Source organism: Solanum tuberosum, unplaced genomic scaffold (assembly GCF_000226075.1).
Source record: "Solanum tuberosum cultivar DM 1-3 516 R44 unplaced genomic scaffold, SolTub_3.0 scf00074, whole genome shotgun sequence".
NCBI classification, from domain to species: domain Eukaryota; kingdom Viridiplantae; phylum Streptophyta; class Magnoliopsida; order Solanales; family Solanaceae; genus Solanum; species Solanum tuberosum.
The window spans coordinates 36,801-56,532 of NW_006238998.1; the positions used below are offsets into that span (position 1 = coordinate 36,801).

A 19,732-nucleotide genomic window follows, 5' to 3' on the forward strand; every position below is an offset into this window, starting at 1 on the left:
GGCGGGGCGGGGAGGGATGTGGGGCGGGTTGAACTAGGTTTTTTTGAAAATTAATGCGGGGCGGGTTGCGGGTATATAAGGTTTTATGCGGGTTAAAACTTAATTTTAACTTTTTATAGGTTAGAAGAGTGATAGAACATTATCTACTAATATATTTCTTTAAAGTTACTAAAATATTCAAGATAGTATATGAAAATGGTACAATCAAAACTAATACAATTTCTTACATGCTTCCCAATTGACCTCTAAAAATATATATTTTAAGTCTACTAAATAAATATAACTTGATTAAAAAATAAATTTATTTTTATGAATTTTATTTTTAGTATCAAACTTACCTAGAAAAGGAAAATATTAAGCAATTCATGCGAGGCGGGTTGAAAATGAAAAGAATTTTTATGCCGGGCGGAGCGGGGCGGCTTAAAATTTTTGCGGGTTAAACTCAACCCGCCCCGCCTCCGCCCTGCACCACCCCCTTGCCATCCCTATGCGCATGAACTTGTCGACATTATATTCTCTTCAATGTTGAAACCTAAACCCTCTATGCTGCATATAAAGGTGTTAGCAGCTTAAAATTCACCATCTAGGCAACTGTACTTTAACTTATGCACTACAATACTGTCATCTTTCCTACTTCTAGGAAAGGTAAAGAGATATTCCTTGAAGAACTATTTCTCCTAAATATATGTATTGATTTTTTTCCATGTTTATTAGTAAATTGGTAGCAAGCAAAAACATCTAATTTTATTCTACTCATTATTGAGTACTCATGAGCACAACCTGGATTAGAAAATGTTAAAAAATTATAAAATGATGACGAAGTAACCAAATTCATCTATTTTCATCCATGGCTATAGCCTACATATATTGTATAACAGCTATTGAATTGTGATCTTTCTCAAGCTATCCCCTTCTTAATATCCATACCAAGAGGAACATCGGAAAACCACGAGATCTTGATTAGATTAGGGAGTTTGTTGCGGCCCAGAGTCGAAGCCGATGGAACAGCCTGATAGGAAGATTAACAGATAATCTGATGATATGACTTTCTACTAAAATATAAAACGATTTAATTGTTCTTCATGAGCTAATAATAGACAAATGGATCATCCATAACATTTTCACACGCTAAAAAAAGTTGACATTAGTATTTTGGTTCAGAATGCCTTCTTTATGAGTTAAAAAAAAGAATTTATTCACTTTTGTGATGACCAAATAATCTAGGCTAAAGATACATTCAATTATGTATCGAGATTTCTTGTATACTCCAAATTTAACCCCATCTTAGCGTAAATATTACATATCCTTAGAAATGGACATGAATGAGGATGAAACGTAATCCAAATACAATATTTGATGTTCATGATTAAGCTCATTTTGAATAGTATGCAACTAATTCCTCTAACAAGGAACTTTTCTTGCATAATTTGGATATCATCTTAATTCATGTTAAGTCAACATATTTGAGTATACACTACTTAGGTGAGGTCACATGTGTTATGAAGATCAAAGACAACAGATTCTAAAACATAAAAGCAAAGTATTTGATACCAATACAACGAACCTGCTTAAGAAGGCTCAGGACCATGAAGAAGCTTAATCTTTTTAAGGGCACCAGGATTTGGTTCCAAATGCATAGTTCGTTTAGAGCAAATCTCTTGCTCATCCTGGAAGGATAAAACCTTGTCAGTTATGTCACAAATTTAAAAATAATTGTTGTCGTCTTGTAAATTTAAACATACTTTGTCGTTCAACTGTTGAGGCATATTTGGAATCTTCTCCAACTGTTGAGGCATATTTGGAATCATCTCCAACTGTTGAGGCATATTTGGAATCATCTCCAACTGTTGAGGCATATTTGGAATCATCTCCAACTGTTGAGGCATATTTGGAATCATCTCCAACTGTTGAGGCATATTTGGAATCATCTCCAACTGTTGAGGCATATTTGGAATCATCTCCAACTGTTGAGGCATATTTGGAATCATCTCCAACTGTTGAGGCATATTTGGAATCATCTCCAACTGTTGAGGCATATTTGGAATCATCTCCAACTGTTGAGGCATATTTGGAATCATCTCCAACTGTTGAGGCATATTTGGAATCATCTCCAACTGTTGAGGCATATTTGGAATCATCTCCAACTGTTGAGGCATATTTGGAATCATCTCCAACTGTTGAGGCATATTTGGAATCATCTCCAACTGTTGAGGCATATTTGGAATCATCTCCAACTGTTGAGGCATATTTGGAATCATCTCCAACTGTTGAGGCATATTTGGAATCATCTCCAACTGTTGAGGCATATTTGGAATCATCTCCAACTGTTGAGGCATATTTGGAATCATCTCCAACTGTTGAGGCATATTTGGAATCATCTCCAACTGTTGAGGCATATTTGGAATCATCTCCAACTGCTGAGACATATTTGGAATCATCTCCAACTGTTGAGGCATATTTGGAATCTTCTCCAACTGTTGAGGCATATTTGGATTCATCTCCAACTGTTGAGACATATTTCGAATCATCTCCAACTGTTGAGGCATATTTGGAATCATCTCCAACTGTTGCGGCATATTTAGAATCTTCTCCAACTGTTGAAGCATATTTGGAATCTTCTTCAACTGTTGAGGCATATTTAGAATCATCTCCAACTGTTGAGGTATATTTAGAATCTTCTCCAACTGTTGAGGCATATTTGGAATCTTCTCCAACTGTTGAGGCATATTTAGAATCTTCTCCACCTGGTGAGGCATATTTGGAATCTTCTCCAACTGTCGAGGCATGTTTGGAATCATCTCCAACTGTCCAGGCATATTTAGAATCTTCTCAACCTGTTGAGGCATATTTGGAATCTTCTCCAACTGTTGAGGCATATTTGGAATCATCTCCAACTGTTGAGGCATATTTGGAATCATCCCCAACTGTTGAGGCATATTTAGAATCTTCCCCAACTGTTGAGGCATATTTGGAATCATCTCCAACTGTTGAGGCATATTTGGAATCATCTCCAATTGTTGAGGCATATTTAGAATCTTCTCCAATTGTTGAGGCATATTTGGAGCTTTCTCCAACTGTTGAGGCATATTTGGAATCATATCCAACTGTTGAGGCATATTTGGAATCATCTCCAACTGTTGAGGCATATTTGGAATCATCTCCAACTGTTGAGGCATATTTAGAATCATCTTCATCTCCAACTGTTGAGGCATATTTAGAATCATCTTCATCTCCAACTGTTGAGGCATATTTAGAATCATCTTCATCTCCAACTGTTGAGGCATATTTAGAATCATCTTCATCTCCAACTGTTGAGGCATATTTAGAATCATCTTCATCTCCAACTGTTGAGGCATATTTAGAATCATCTTCATCTCCAACTGTTGAGGCATATTTAGAATCATCTTCATCTCCAACTGTTGAGGCATATTTAGAATCATCTTCATCTCCAACTGTTGAGGCATATTTAGAATCATCTTCATCTCCAACTGTTGAGGCATATTTAGAATCTTCCCTAACTGTTGAGGCATATTTGGAATCATCTCCAACTGTTGAGGCATATTTGGAATCCTCTCCAATTGTTGAGGCATATTTAAAATCTTCTCCAATTGTTGAGGCATATTTGGAGCTTTATCCATTGAGCGGCTGGATGATACATGAACATAAACAAAGTTAGAGATCTTCTTACTTAGCAACTTCAACAACCAAACTGATGCTTATATTATGTAATAACTGTTATCTAAGGAATAACTAGTCATCAAGAAAAATAACAGAGATAATTGGATAAATTCAAGAGACTTCACAGTCATAATTGCTTTACATAAAAGACCATGACACTTTACTTTATGCTTTCCCTCTCTCTATGGCCCTCTTTTGTATGCACTCTCCCTTTTCAGCCCTCCAACAAATAAGTGACATCTTTCTATCTTCTTGAATCCTTCTCCCATTTCAACTATACCATTCATACTTGCAGTTTTCTCGTTCTTTTCCTCTGCCTTACACCCTTTCCAGCCAGACCCAACCAACACAACCACTATCCTAGGTAGAAAGTATGGGCATCCATGTAAGCCTCAGATTTCTCCAGAAAGGACCAGAAACTTTTAGTGATTTCTAACAAGTTCTAGCCAACATTGACAATATCCCCAATTAAGTTTCTTCGTCGCGCTACCAGCTAGGTTCTATTTTTACTCCTTTTCTCTTTATTTTTTTATTTTTAGTAGTTATTTCCATAAATATTTCTTATGGTTTATTTTTTCTCTTGTTCTGTGTGGTTATTGTTTTTTATAATTCATGTTACCTATTTCTGCCTTGCTGCCCTACAAGTAGGATAATTCGGAATAGAGTTTTCCTCAATTTATGCTATATGTCTTATTAATTTGTGCATACCGTCAGGAATAGATTTTTGAGAAATTCCTTCTTTATTAACTTGTTGATTTTTGCTTACTTTTTACAATTCCCGACTCTTAACTTTAGTTGCTCCCTATTTTGTTTGTATCTACTTTAGTGTCTTTGGTGAACGATATTGGATTAGGGTCATATCTTCGGAAAAGACCGATGGTAAGGGAAAGAAGTGGTAAGTGGGGTAAGGTTTCTTTAAGGTTATAGGTAGGGCCTTGGAACATATGGTAATTGATGGGGAAATCCATACAACTAGTGAAGATCCTAAAGAAAAGGAAGATTAATCCTTGTGTCTAGGAGACCAGATTGGAGGTACCAATGAATGAGATATTGATGGATTTAAGTTGTGGTACTCAGGAATCTCGAGGGATAGGAATGGAGTAGGTATTTTTGTAGATGAGGACTTAAGGGATCAAGTGGTGCAGGTTATGAGGACTAATGAGATGTTGCTGACAATTAAGCTAGTCATTGAAAGGCATAGTTTGGACATTATAAGTTCTTACACACCTCAAGTTGGCTTGGATTAGAAGATCAAAAACATTTTTTGGAAGAGTTGGACAAGGTAGTAAGGGGTACACTACACACCGAGAATATAGTCATTGGTGGTGAGTTTAATCCCCACATTGGAGCAACGCCTAGTAGTTTTGGTGATATATGTGCATTGAGGCTTTGGTTTTGGAGATAGAAATTGACGTGGAACATCACTTTTGGATTTCCCTAAAGCTTTTGCATTGATGATAGCTACTCGTGCTTTCCAAAGGAGGAGAACCAATTGGTTACCTTCCATAGTGTGGTGGCTAAACCTTAGATAGATTATTTACTCTTTAGGAAGAGTGATAGAGGCTTTTATAGGACTGCAAGATGATCTTGAGTTAGAATCTTACTACCCAATATAAGTTTTTTGGTGATTGACCCAAATATTAAGAGAAAGAGGAGGAAAAAGACTTTGTATGATCGATTGAGGAATAAATTTGTAGTTTGACCCATGACCTCTCAGGAGATGATAGAGAAGTTAATGATGATTGGGGCTTGGGGGAGGAGTGAGAATGCAAAGTACATGTGGAAAAACTCAACAAATTACATTACGAAAGAAGCTAGAGAGGTGCTAGGAGTTTCAAGGGGTAACTTTGGTGGTGACTGAGGGTATTGGTAATAAAAATGGAGAAGTCCAACGCAAAGTAGAAACAAAGAAGGTTGCTTGTGTAAAATTGGTATAGTGCAATGATAAGGGGGGTAAATGTTTGAAAAGGAAAATGTATAAGGCATCAAAGACAGAGGCTATGTTAATAGTTACAACATCAAAAATGGAAACTTTTGAACGTTTGTATGCTTAACTAGGGGATAAGTTAGAGAGAAGAAATTGTACATGCTTGCAAAGGCAAGATAGAGAGGAATGTCTGAGACCTTGATCAGGTGCATCAACGATGATGAAGATAAAGTGTTGGTTTAAGAGATCCTCATTAGGTAAAGACGACAAACATACTTCCACGAACGCTTGAACGAAAGAAGGGACATAGACATTATGTTGTGTGATTTGGAGCACTCTAAAGATCATTGAGAATTTGGATACAATGGATTTATTAAAGTATAAGAGTTTAAGCATGTTATTAATAAGATGACTAGGGGAAGATCCATCTAACCAGATGAGATGTCGATGGAATTTCGGAAGAGCATAGACATAAAAGGTATAAAGTGGTTAACTGGGTTGTTTAGTGTCATTTTTAAGATGACAAAAGTTCCTGAAGAATGGAGGTTGAGTACAATGGTACCATTATGTAAAAAGAAGGTTAATATCCAATACTATAACAATTACACATGCATGAAGCTGCTAAGGTTCTACAAAATTTTGGGAGAAGGTGGTGAAGATTAGGGTGAGAAGGGGTGTTTCCATTTTTGTGAATAAATTTGGATTCATGATGGGGTGATCGACTATAAAAGCCATCCATTTGGTGAGGAGACTGATGGAGAAAAATAGGAAAAGGAAGAAGGACTTACATATTATGTTGCCTATTTATGTTGTGCTGCCCTACAAGTAGGGTAATTCAGAATAGTGCTTTGCTCAATATATGCTCTATGTCTTATTAATTTGTGCTTACCGTCAAGAATAGATTTTTGATCAATTCCTTCTTTATTAACTTATTGATTTTTGCTTACTTTATACAATTCCTTACTCTTATCTTTGGTTGTTGCCTATTTAGTTTGAATCTACTTTAGTGTCTTTGGTAAACAGTATTGGATTAGGGTCATATCTTCAGACGAGGCTGAGGATAAGGGAAAAGAATGGTAAGTGGAGTAAGGGTTATTTAAGGCTATATGTAGGGTCTTGGAAGATATGGTAATTGATGGGGAAATACCATACAACTATTGAAGATCCTAAAGAAAAGGAAGATTAATATACCTTGTGTCTAGGAGACTAAGGGATAGAGAAACGCTTTTGGCAGGAATTGGACAAGGTAGTAAGGGGTATACCACGCACCAAGAAGATAGTCATCGACATAGATTTTGATGGCCACATTAGGGAAATATTAATTTTGGTATTATATGTACATGGATGCTTTGGTTTTGGGGATAGAAATTGAGGTGGAGCATCAATTTTGGATTTCCCTAAAGCTTTTGCATTGGTGATAGATAACTCTTGTTTTCCAAAGGAGGAGAACCAATTGGTTACCTTTTATAGTGTGGTGGCTAAAACTTAGATAGATAAGTTACTCTTTAAGAAGTGTGATAGAGGCCTTCATAGGACTGCAATATTATCCGAGTGATAATCTTTTTATCCAACATAAGTTTTTGGTGAATGACCTGAAGATTAAGAGAAAGAGGAGGAAGAAGACTTTGTATGATTTACCGAGAATTAAATTGGGTAGTTTGACTCATGCCCTCTCTCAGGAGATGATGGAGAAGTTACTGATGATTGGGGCTTGGAGGAGGAGTGGGAATGCAAATTACATGTGGGAAAACTCAACTAATTACATTACGAAAGAAGCTAGAGAGGTGCTAGGAGTTTCAAGGGGTAACTTTGGTGGTCATCAAGGGGATTAGTGATAAAATTGAGAAGTCCAAGGAAAAGTGGAAAGGAAGAAGGTTTCTTATGTAAAATTAGTAGAGTTCAAGCAGTTAACACATAAAAAATGGGAGCTTTAGAACGTTTGTATGTCGAACTAGGGGATAAGGTAGAGAGAAGATACTGCACATGCTTTTAAAGTAAAGAGAGAGGAAGGACCGAGACATTGATAAAGTGAAGTGAATCAACAATGTGGAATACAAGTTGGTGGAAGAGACCCTCATTAGGAAAATATGGCAAGCATACTTCCACAAACTCTTGAACAAAGAAAGGGACATAGACATTATGTTGGGTAATTTGTAGCAATCTAGATTGTTTGAGAATTAGGATATTGTAGGTGTATTAAAGTAGAGGAGTGTAAGTGTGCTATTAATAGGATGACTAGGGGAAGATCCACTTGACCATGTGAGATTCCGGTGGAATTTTGAAAGAGCACAGTCATAAAAGGTATACAGTGGTTAAATAGGTTGTTTGCTGGGTTGTTTAATGTCATTTTTAAGATGACAAAAGTTCCCTAAGAATGGAGGTTTAGCACAATGGTCCCATTGTATAAAAACAAGGGTAATATCCAAAACTATAACAATTATAGAGGCATCATGTTGCTAAGGCACACTGTCAAATTTTGGGAGAGGCCGAGAGGGTGGTGAAGATGAGATCTAGAAGGGGTGTGTCCATTTTTGTGAATAAATACGGATTCATTTTAGGGGGATCGACTAAAGAAGGCAACCATTTGGCGAGGAGACTAATGGAGAATTATAGGGAAATGAAGAAGTACTTACATATGTTGTTCATTGACCTTATAAAGTCATACGACAAATTTCTATTGGAAGTTCTTTTGAGATGTATGGAGGCTAAAATCATACCGATGGTTTACATTAGGGCAATAGAGGACATGAATGACGGATCCAACACTAGCAACACTTTTCAATTGAGATGGGGTTGCATTAGAGATCAGTTCTTATCCTATTTTGGTTTCCCTTGGTGATGGATGACTTGATGACGTATTCATGATGATGTTTAATGGTTTATGCTATTTAGGGATGCCACATGCGACAAACTGTGAAGTCTAAAGAATTCATGTTGAGATGGACCAAAATGGAATATTTGGAATGCAAATTCTATAATATAGTGCACGAGGTAGATAGGTAGGAAGTGAGGTTTGACATCTAGTCTATCATCAAGAGGGATAGGTTAAAATATCTAGGGTCAGTAATAAAGGGAAATGGAGACATCAACAATGATGTCACAAATCGTAGTGGTGCAGTATGTACGAAAAAAGAGGCTTGCCTCTGTTCTCATATATTATAAGAAGGTACCATGCAAACTGAAAAGTAAGTTATACTAAGTAGCAGTTAGATCGATGTTGTTGTATAGGGTGAAGTTTGACAAGTCAAGAAATCTTATGTTTAGAAGATGCAAGTTGCAGAAATGAGGATGTTGAGTTAGATGTGTGGGCACTAAGAAATATAAGATTAGGAATGAGGATATCTAAGACAAGATGGGAGTGACCTCTATGGTGGGAAACATGAGGGAAGCAATACTAAGATAGTTTGTCCACGTGATGAAGAGATGCAAAGATGCCTTAGTGAGGAGGTACAATACATTGGATATAGTGGATATAAGGAGAGGTAGATGTAGGCCAAAAAAGTATTAGAGAGAGGTGATTAAAAAAGACATGGATTAGGTCCAGATTATCAAGACCATGACATTAGCAGGGCCGTCTTAACCATTTAGCCACTAAAGCCATCGCTTAGGGCACCATATTTTTGGGGGCCCCATTTTTTTTTAAAAAAAACTTATATATATTATTAAAAAAATTATATGTACTTTTAATTTTTTTAATTAAAAATAAGTAAGAAGTATAAAAAATGACCGTTAGTTTTTCCACTTTTTTAAGGGAATGAAACATTTTTTGGGAATAATTTCCTTTAAGTGGGAAATTGTGTTTTCTTATTTATCTCCTAAAAGTTTGATCTTATATTATTATTTACCTTATACTCATAATTTTTTATTCTCTACTTTATTATTTTTTATTTCTAATTATTAAATTCTCTCCTGCAATTTTTTTTTGTTTTACTGTTGCTTACAAGTTACGAAAGAACAAAAATTGTTTTTTGATGTCTTCTTCAAAATCTCAAGATGTGCAACAAGCAATCATTATATTGAAGGAACACAACACTATTTCGATATTGTTTTACCAACTTATCAAATTCATGAGCCAGGTTTTATTATTCTAACTTTATTTTATAGTTTTTCTTCAAAATATGCTATTGTTGATATTCTTAGTTCATAAGTATATATATTCTTGTTTTAGTTATTATTAAAATTATTCAATTTAAATATGTCAACTAGAAAATCTGATTTCGAATTGACAAAAAGAGAGAAAAAGAGAAAACTTGAAGAATTGATTAAATAAATTCCAAAAAGGAGCCCTTGATAGATTTTTAACAAATAATAAAAATTCTGAATAAAAAAAGTATTATTTATAGAATAATGTTAACCATTCTTGTAACTGTTGCCTCTGCCGAAAGAAGTTTTTCGAAACTAAAATTAATAAAATCTTATCTAAGATCAACAATGTCTCAAGAGAGATTAAATGGATTAACTATATTATCAACTAGTAAAATTACCCGCGCTTCGCGCGGAAATTGAATATCACGAAATATATAAAATAATACTTAAAAACCTATCAGTAACTAAAACTAAAATACTATATAATCTTACATAAAAAATTAATAATGTAAAGGAAAATGAAGATTATTACATCTTATCATTTATCCTTAATAACATAAGCATAAATTAATGATTGTAAAAATACATACCCGGATTTGTAACATAAGCAATGGTGTCACTGAACTACTCAACATGGATAAAGTACACAAATATTTAATTGTGAAAAAGAAGAAGAAGATGAAGAAGAGGTTTAGAATTTTCGTTGTTTTGAAATGAGAGGAAATCCCTATATTTATAAACAACAAATGATAATGTGAACAAATATTTATTGTACCTTATTGGAAAGTTACAACTATTTGGAAAAGTTGCAACCCTTTAGAAATGTCACAACATTTCATAAAAGTCGCAACTCTTCATTAAACTAGCAACTCTTCGTTAAAGTCACAACTTTTCATAAAAGTTGCAACTCTTCATTAAAGTTGCAACTTTTCATAAAAGTCAACTTTTCATAAATGTCACAATTTTTCATGAAAGGGGAAGACTAGTTTTGGAAATAAATAAATTAAAAGTGAATTATGGGTTTGTGGTGGCGCCATATAGGCGGGCATAAGGTTCTCTTATATATATATATGATTGAAAAGGAATTACTAAAACAAATTGATTATAAAACAATAATTAATAACTTTGCATCTAAAAATGCTAGAAAAGTATATATGATACCTTTTTTTTAAAAAAAAATTAAAAATATATTAGGGCCCCCTCTTTTAGATTTGGCTTTAGGCCCCTAATCTTGTTGAGTCGGCCTTGGACATTAGATAAGAGGGTGTGGAGGTCACGTATTAGGGTAGAAGATTCATAGGTATGGGACGTTGTCTTAATTTATAAGTGTTTAATAGTATTCTTATAATGTCTTGTTTTTGATTCCACCATCACCGGTTGTTGATTGTATTTTCGTTATTAGAATATTTTGTGGTTGTTACTATTTCCTTATTAGTTACTTTGTTTCTCCACTACTGATTTTTATTTTTCATTCCTATTTTTATATGTTGTACTCGAATTGAAGGTCCTCCATAAATAGACTTTTTACCTCTATGAGGTAGGGGTATGGTCTTCTTACACTCTTCCCTCCCCATACCCTGCTTGTGAAATTTCATTGAGTATATTATTGTTGTTTGTTGTAATTGCATTGCATAAAACCCAATGAAAACATGAATTTGTTCAAGAAAAAATGCAAAATTGTTATAACATTAAGTTAAGTGAACAGAACTCTATAAAATTCATCAAGTGCAGAAATGTTGGTCCACATCATCAAAAAACCATAACATGTTACAACCTCTAACTTGAACAATCCATTTAAAAACAAACCTTAAATCAAACATCAGTTCACCCTCAGGTGTCGTCGGGTGGAAGGCCAGCACCACAGGAGAAGAGGTTGATATATCAGAAGGGAGATGATATACCTCATTGTGAGTAGCCTCTGCAGCCTGAGAATTTTAAAGAATGATGCATCAAGAGATTAAAATAATCTCTGGAAAAGATGAATTTAGCTTTGAAAGGTTTAGGTAACACCTCAACAAAGGATCCTTGGGCCTTCTCAGCTTGATAAATGTTGTACATATCATACAAACCATCCCACCATTCCATTAGAAATCCCTCTGGAGTTTCGATAACTAAAACAAATAATTACATTAGCACATTACCACATTACCACAAATGATCAGTCACTACGTTGTACACATCACTCCAAAATATAGATAAACAATTCATACAATTTCAGAAACACAATAAGCACATTAGAGAAAAAACAATTCACTTGAAATATATAGGTGCACTAGAAATTTTAAAGAATGTCATTAGCTACAATTCCATCCAATCTATTTTATATGTCAGTGTTTAGTTTTTAGACCATCTTTTAAAATTTTCTTAACTAAATTCTATAAATGTATATCATAAAATACTAAACCTACTATAAATCTCTTTGGTATTACACTACCTTTAAAGTTTTAGGCTAAAGGGAGTTTGGAAACAAAATTCTATTTGAAGGTTTTATTTCGAGGAAGTATTTCAAATAATTTTAGATGTAGTCTGACTTAGGATGATCATATATCCCGATATATAAAGAGTTAGAGGGTCTACAACATATAAAATTAAATTTGTATGAGTCTAGTTTCTAACGCATTAGACCATTCTCCAATACAACTTCAAAGTAGAATGATATTTTCTTTTTTGTGAAACTGCACAAGCATACATGTGAAGTGGGCCCTAGGTCGGTGGAGATGTATATATATTTTGGTTTCTCTTTTGGGAATTTTATTTATTTGTTTTTCAAACTTAGTCCCAAGATTTAAAAAAATAAAGAATAACCTCAAATTTTTCCCTATATGTTCATGATCTTGGATTAAGTCCTTAATGGAAGTTGTTCTACACGTTGAACTCATCGTTTTGGAATAGTTTGTCCATATTTGGTTTAGTGTTTCTCTTCCAAGGTGTGTAAAACATGGTTTTGAATAAATTAAAGGTTTAGGGATGAATCTATAAGTTATTTTGACAAGGTAATATAGTTCTTAACCTCACTCCATAGTTAATTTGAAGTTATATGTTATTATTGAATGACGACTATTGATTTTGGAAATTCTTCCATTTTGTTTAGATTGTGGAAGATTTTAGATGGCTATGGGTTGTATGATTCTTTTTTATATGTTACACTATCTTAATGAAGTTATAAATAAACTAAATTCAAGCTATCGAGTAATATCTATGAAGTATGTAAAGGTGCCCCTTTCTTGAATTTTCAAGCACGAATCTATATCGTTGATAGGGGTACTACTCCAACCTTATAAACTCATATTGAGGCATGATATGGTTTTGTCTAAAGGGTGGAAATACATGGTGACAGTCTATAGTTATTGAAATATTAAAGACATATGAATGCGATGTGAATGACGATATATATAATTGTTGTCATAGTTGTAAATTGAGTTTGGAGACCCCTTATCATGGGCAGTGTAAGTTTTTTCCGTTTGTGTAATGATTATGAAGTAGTTGTGTATATGAGTTTCATATGTTCATGTGAGTAAGGCAAGAAAATTAAGAACTATTTGTGTTCATCTATATGATGAGTTGATAACGGAAATCCAATTGTATATTTTTCAATATTTGTAAAGAAAACACTTTATGGGAAAGATATATATGTATATATGAAGATTCAAAATGTTAGTGAATTGTAAATAAATAGAAATACTTGTTCCCCGTTCAATCTATATGCTAAGGCGACAAAAATATCTTTAAAACATCATTTATAAGCCTACTAGAGTCCTTGTGTCATTTAAACCTTCTGAAGGTTGTTTAAGTTATTGAGTAAGCATTGATTATATGATGTTTGAAAGCTATATATGTTTTATGTACATATTTGCAGTTGATGAGTCTTGAAAAGTCCTATTTAGGTTACAATCTCAGAGTCATCTTTTATATGTGCCATATATATATTAGATAGATTCAATATAATCCCAGGCAGCTCCATGTGCGATAATGGTTATGGATTTACGTTTCATCATCAATGCAGTAATATAAGTGGGAAGATAGAGTACCAACTACAACTATAGTTCAATACATCACAAGAGTGGATATATTAGGTAGGCAGATGCCTATTCAATAAATACACATCACAGATGGCCATCGCAACAAGGTATGGTACTCATTATGGCTAGATTATCGTTTAGTGTACCATTATGGCAATATGATTTATTTATGTTCTTACTTGGTTGTATTCACATGGAAATCTTAAGTTATCATATTTCATCTTTTGGAGTATTAGGTTGTTTCTATCCCTAGCTCTAGTTTTGTATCTTTGATGTACTTACGTTTACAACTATCAGCCTTATATACCAGTACATGTCATTCATACTAATGTCTCTTTTCCTAAGGACGTTGTATTCGTGTTGCTCTGATCCCCAATTGAAGTAGGAGTCCTAATTTAGCTAAGTTGGTATGCATTCTTCTTCAAGGAGCCATATTCTAGTTTGATAATATTGAGTTTTGATGTACGGTATGGGTTGGCCAAGGCTTTATCCTATGCACACAGTCTTTTTATTCTTTAGAGGCTTTTTTGGATGTGTTTGTGTTGTTTAGTTCAATTGAGATTTATGCCCTTGGCGGTTTTTTGTTGCTCAACTTAGTTGTATTATGTCCTAGTTGGCCTTATGTTTTCAAATTTTATTATGTTGCGACCTTATCATTTCAGATTGTTGTGACAAGTGGCTTTGTCGGCCTAAGTGCTACTATTTCAGTATTAGATAATCGACTTCTCGATTCAATTACTATCAAGGAAAATTGCGCCTTCTCAGTTTTGGGGCTTGACGAACTTGGTATCTTAGTAAAGTTGTATCCCAAGAAGTCCATAAAGCCATGTCTATTAAAGTAATGCTTATTGGTATATTGTGAACCATACTTATAATCAGGACTTAGGATTTGTTTCACATCTTTCATTGATAGTTCGTGCTAAAAGCAAAGTCATAAGGTTAAATGATATCTAAAGCAAGCTATTATTTTAGAATATGTATGTGATGAGGTTGATGGCTACTCACTTGATCTTCATGACTAGAGGAGTGGGTATGTTTCTCCCTTCTAATGAATGGGGAGATAGGTTAGAGACTCATAATGAATCTATTAGTCCAGGTATTATAGCCCCTATAGCTCTAACTAGAGTTGTTGTGGACATACAACTAATTCCACCAGCCCCAATTGCACATGAGGGTGACAGAGTTGTCGACCCTCTGGTACCTATTACACCTTTTGGAGGAAGGATAGCTCATTAAGAGAGCTATTCATCTGATGGCCCATATAGATGCTGGCCAAGCAGGACAATTGAAAGCAGTAGAAAGGGCTAGAGGTCATGCATTCAAGAGCTCCAAAGCCTATGAATTTTTAGCTTGATTTCTCCTATTTTGTCTGGATCTAATCTAAATTAAGACCCCTACAACTTTGTTGATCAAAGTTATAGAGTTTGAAGGTGATGTGGGATACAATTACAAAGGGAGAGGAATTAGTAGTATTCAGGCTATGTAATGTAGGTATATTATGGTATGAACTAATTCACCTCCAACTAAATAGCAACAATTATCAGGGCCCCTTCTAGATTAGTGCTTACCACGGGACCTTTCAAAGGCTTGAGCTCTGCATTTCTCACATTTGCGAAAGGGCACATTCTAGACCATGTCTTCAGGGGCAGATGTAAGTTACAATTGTAGACAATTAGGGAATATTAGGTACTAGTATTCGAGCATACAGAGTGGTCATAGAATTTAGAGAATAGGATTGTCAGTGTCTTCGTAACCTCTAGTTCACCCTTAGAGACTCGATCCTCAGACTACTTTAGGTTTTGGTAGGGATAAAGGCATCTTGTTCAGGAGATGTGTAGAGCCAATTTTCTACATTAGGTTGTCTCAAAGACATAGAGGCATCACCTCACGTTATCATAGGTACATTGATTATTCATTCTCGTACCATATATGCTTTGCTTGATCTCTGCTCTACCCTCACTAGTGTTACTTCATTGGTTGCAAGCTAGTTTGAAATAGTTCCTAAATTATTATTTAAACTATTTGTTGGTTCTATGATAATTGGTGAGTCTGTGTTAGCAACTAGAAGGGTTTATCAAAACTGTGGAGTGTTGGCAAGTGATAGATCTACCCTAGATGATCTGGAAAAGGTTATTTTTTATGCTTTATGGGCATGGATTATCTAGAAGCATGTTATGCTAATGTTGATTATCAAGCCAAGATTACGAGATTTCACTTTCTAGACGAGCCAGTCTTGGAATGGAAGGGTAATGTTGTTATGCCTAATGGTACATTTATTTCATACCTTAAGTCTAGAAGCCGATATTCGAAGGTTGTATTTATCATTTGGTTGGGGTTAAAGACATGGAAAACAAACTTGTGATGCTTTCATCGGTTCCACTCGTAAATGAGTTTCCATTAGTCTTCCGAGAAAATCTACCTAGAGTCCCTCCTGAAAGGAAAATAGATTTTTCTATTGATTTACTCCCATGTACTCAATATATATATGTCCTTACGGAATGGCTCCTCTTGAGCTTAAGAAGTTGAAGGAGTAGTTGAAAGATCTACTCGACAAAGGTTTTATATGGCCTAACATATGGCTGTGTGGTGCGTCAATATTATTTTTGCGAAAGAAGGACTATTTTTATGAATGTTCATAGACTATAGATAGCTTAACAAAGTGAAAATTAAGAATACATATCTGCTACCCAAAATTGATGATTGGTTTGAGCAGTTGCTGGGAGTTAGATGCTTTATTAAAATTGATTTGAGGTTTGGATACCACCAGTTATGAGTTAGGTAGGTTGATGTCCCTAAGACTACTCTTAGGACCCGATATAGTCATTATGAGTTTCTAGTGATCTCATTTTGAAATATTCATCCCCCAACAACCTTTATGGATTTGATGAACATGGTGTTTGGGCCCTTTCTTGATGTGTTTCTTATCCTCTTCATTGACAACATCTTGATTTACTTTTCAATTAGAGGTTGAACATGCATGTCACCTAAGAGTTGTGATATAACTCTCAAAAGGCATAAGTTGTACGTTAAAGTGAATCTTATTAAAGGTAGGCTTCAGACTACATAGAGCCAATAGAAGTTGTAATGACCCTCAAGGTCATTTATGTGTTTATACCTTTTGTTCAACGTTTAGAGATTTCCTATAGTGACCATGGGACTGACAATTCAGTCATCTAGTCGTTCGTTTGGGTTTAGTGTGAATTTATGTGTTTTGAAACTTTTGAACCTTGAACGGTTGTTCTCGATCAAAAGTTCAGGAAGATGACCTTAGAAACTAATTCCATTAGCTCTTGAAGGGTCATTTTAGGCTAGTAGCATGGTCAGTACGACTCCCGAGGCTTTCGATGCGAGTTTGTAAGATTAGGCATTTTAACTTTCAAGTTAAGGCGTAAGTTTGACCTTGGTCAATATACACGTACTCGAATGAGAATTCCATCAATGCGGTTATCTCCGGAATTTCAAGTTTGGTCTATAATGACCCTTCGTGTAGATCCCGAGCCCCCTTGTGGACTTTGACTTAAAATAGAGTTTGGGTGTGGGAACCACTTTTTGTCGAGACGAACTCGTTTGGAAATTTTGATGTCTCCGTTGAGTCTGGAATATCAAATTTTGTAATGTAGCATATTTCTTTGAATGGACATAGTTCTAAACGAATTCGAAACACCCTATCGAAGATTTGTAGCTTGCCAAAACCAGCTGATGTGCATCAACTGGTGTAGGGAGATTTACCCTTCACATTCATGGGTCCCTTGGTCACGTTCATGAGGGTCTGTCCCCTTGTTCATCGCAAGTACATGGCCTTTGGCCCGCGATTGCAATGAATCATTGACTGAGTTGACCTTCCTTGGTTGTCGCTACTTCAAGGTCTGACCTCTGGGATCGCAATGGTTAGGTTTTAAGTGAGCTGCGATCGTGACCCTTATTTTCGCAATCGCGATAAGGAGCTTCTTCTGTTCTTTTATATAAAGACCAGAACCCGATCAACATTGAGTTCATATATTTAAGTGTAATTGTTTCTCACATTTTTTCTTCATTTTGGGTGATTCAAGTATGGTGTGTTCGTGGAGTTTGGGGCTACGCTATGGACTAATCGAAAATGTTGAGGGCCTTTATTCGAGGTAATTTTTTGGACTGCTTAAGCTTGGTCCTAGTTCTTAATTTGTAGAAATTATTGTATGTTGTTGTTCTTGCTGTTCCGAGCCCGAATTGTGTTCCATTTTGATGAAGTCAATTCAGAAATTCTGGCTTAGGTCTCATGATTCCTATTTGACTCCAAAATTGGTCTATTTCTAATTTTTGTGATTTTGGTGTTTGAAATGACTGTTTTAACGTTGTGATCCTATTTTTGATAGCATGACAGTGTTATGAGGTTATTTAGAAGGGAAAAGCTTTAGAACAGTGATTTGGGAGCGCATGCGGTCATCCTAAAGGTAGGCTACAACTTTCCTTCTCTCAGATTGAGCTTGAATGTGTAAATTAATTTTAATTAGGTTGAATTGGGGGGTGGATACCTGTTGTTTCTATTTCCGTTCTTGGGTACCATGTTTTAGACTTGATCGACATTATTTCAGGTGTAGTACCATGTTAGTCGGGGTTACATGCTTACTACTATCTTGTGAATAAACTTGTATGTTTTCATATGATATATTTGAGCATAATTAGCCCTAGTCTAAGATTAAACTAGTGTTTGCTTTAGACTTGCGATACTTGTGGCCTGTAGGCCTTATTTCGTCTCTGACATCGATTCAGGCGGATTAGTTCCTTGTAGAATAGAGTAGCAGACTTTAGTTTGATGTAATGAGCCTTAGTTTAGGTGGTGACTCAGCTTTGCCGATCATCTATTCACTCTCCCTATTTTTGCTGCCCCATTGTGATATTGGAGGTTTCGTGCTTCTCTAGGCGATTTAGGATTAGAGTGGTTCAGGCTTGTAGTCTGGTCTAGATTTCTTGTGACTGGACCTCGCTCCACAGTGGTACTTTTATTTGATTGTGATGCAATCATTTTCAGAGTCGATATTCCCCCAATTATACTCTTAGTAGTTTGGCGGCTGAAGCCCCTAGGAGTTTACTGGTTGGCCCCATTATTTCTTACTTCCGATTCGAGGTTGTTAGCTCCAATTCGAAGCAGATGATTATGATAAGCGGTTGTTACTTCCGATTTGAGGCCGATGTTTATGGTTCGAGATCATTACCTCTGGTTAAAGGCCATCACTTGGGGTTCGAGGCCCGACTTACACTTATTGGATCTGGACTAGTGGCATTTCACTCTTGTAGTTTTAACCATTCTGAGTACATGTCAGGCTTATGGGGGTGCATGCGTGTTTTATTTAAACTTGCGCATGAGTGCACCTTCTAGGCTTATGGGGGTCAAGTTAGGTTTAGTGTAGTTGTACTTATTTTTACTTTTGGTACGGTTGTGTGGTTCTTTTAAATACCGCTTGGACCTTTGTTTGTGTCTAAATTCTATCTTTCCATATTGTGTTTACCTTTTTTGCTCAATCGGCGTATGATGCCAACTGAGTACCTTTGTTTTGGTACTCATGCTACACTGTGCATATGTTTCGTGATGCAGGTCCAGTACTAGCTACCAGTGGTGATCGTTCGTGCCAACAACTACTTTTGGATCGGAGGCGAGGGTGAGCACTTGGCATCCTGGACTTGAGTGTCTCTTTCTATCTATTGCATATCTAGTCTTTTGTATTTTGAGATAACTTTCTTTTTGGTCCACTTTTGGGACTTGTAAGTTAGAATAACTCTGTACTTGTGACTTCTAGGTTCTAGGAGGGATCTTTATGTATATAGTTTTGGTTTACTTCCACTCTTTTCTTGTTTTGTTGTCTAAATGATCACTCCCACTTATTTCTACCCTTATACTCATTACTTGTCATTCCGGGTTACAGGTTGGCTTACATTCAAGTGGGTTATATTAGTTGCCATCATGACTCAAGGGATCGGGTCATCACAGAAGTCTTATGTCGATGTGTGCTATCAAGCCCAAGAGCTTAGGGTTGATGATTGGGTC

At 35.6% G+C, this 19,732-nt stretch overlaps 1 long non-coding RNA gene across 1 annotated transcript; it reads left to right on the forward strand.

Moving 5' to 3' along the window:
* Positions 1-3,873: 3,873 nt before the first annotated feature.
* On the forward strand, positions 3,874-19,490 carry LOC102588221 (uncharacterized). The gene is made up of 4 exons (XR_001473254.1): positions 3,874-4,175; positions 13,695-13,817; positions 18,063-18,140; positions 19,283-19,490. It is a non-coding gene; the product is annotated as an uncharacterized lncRNA (long non-coding RNA).
* Positions 19,491-19,732: the final 242 nt, after the last annotated feature.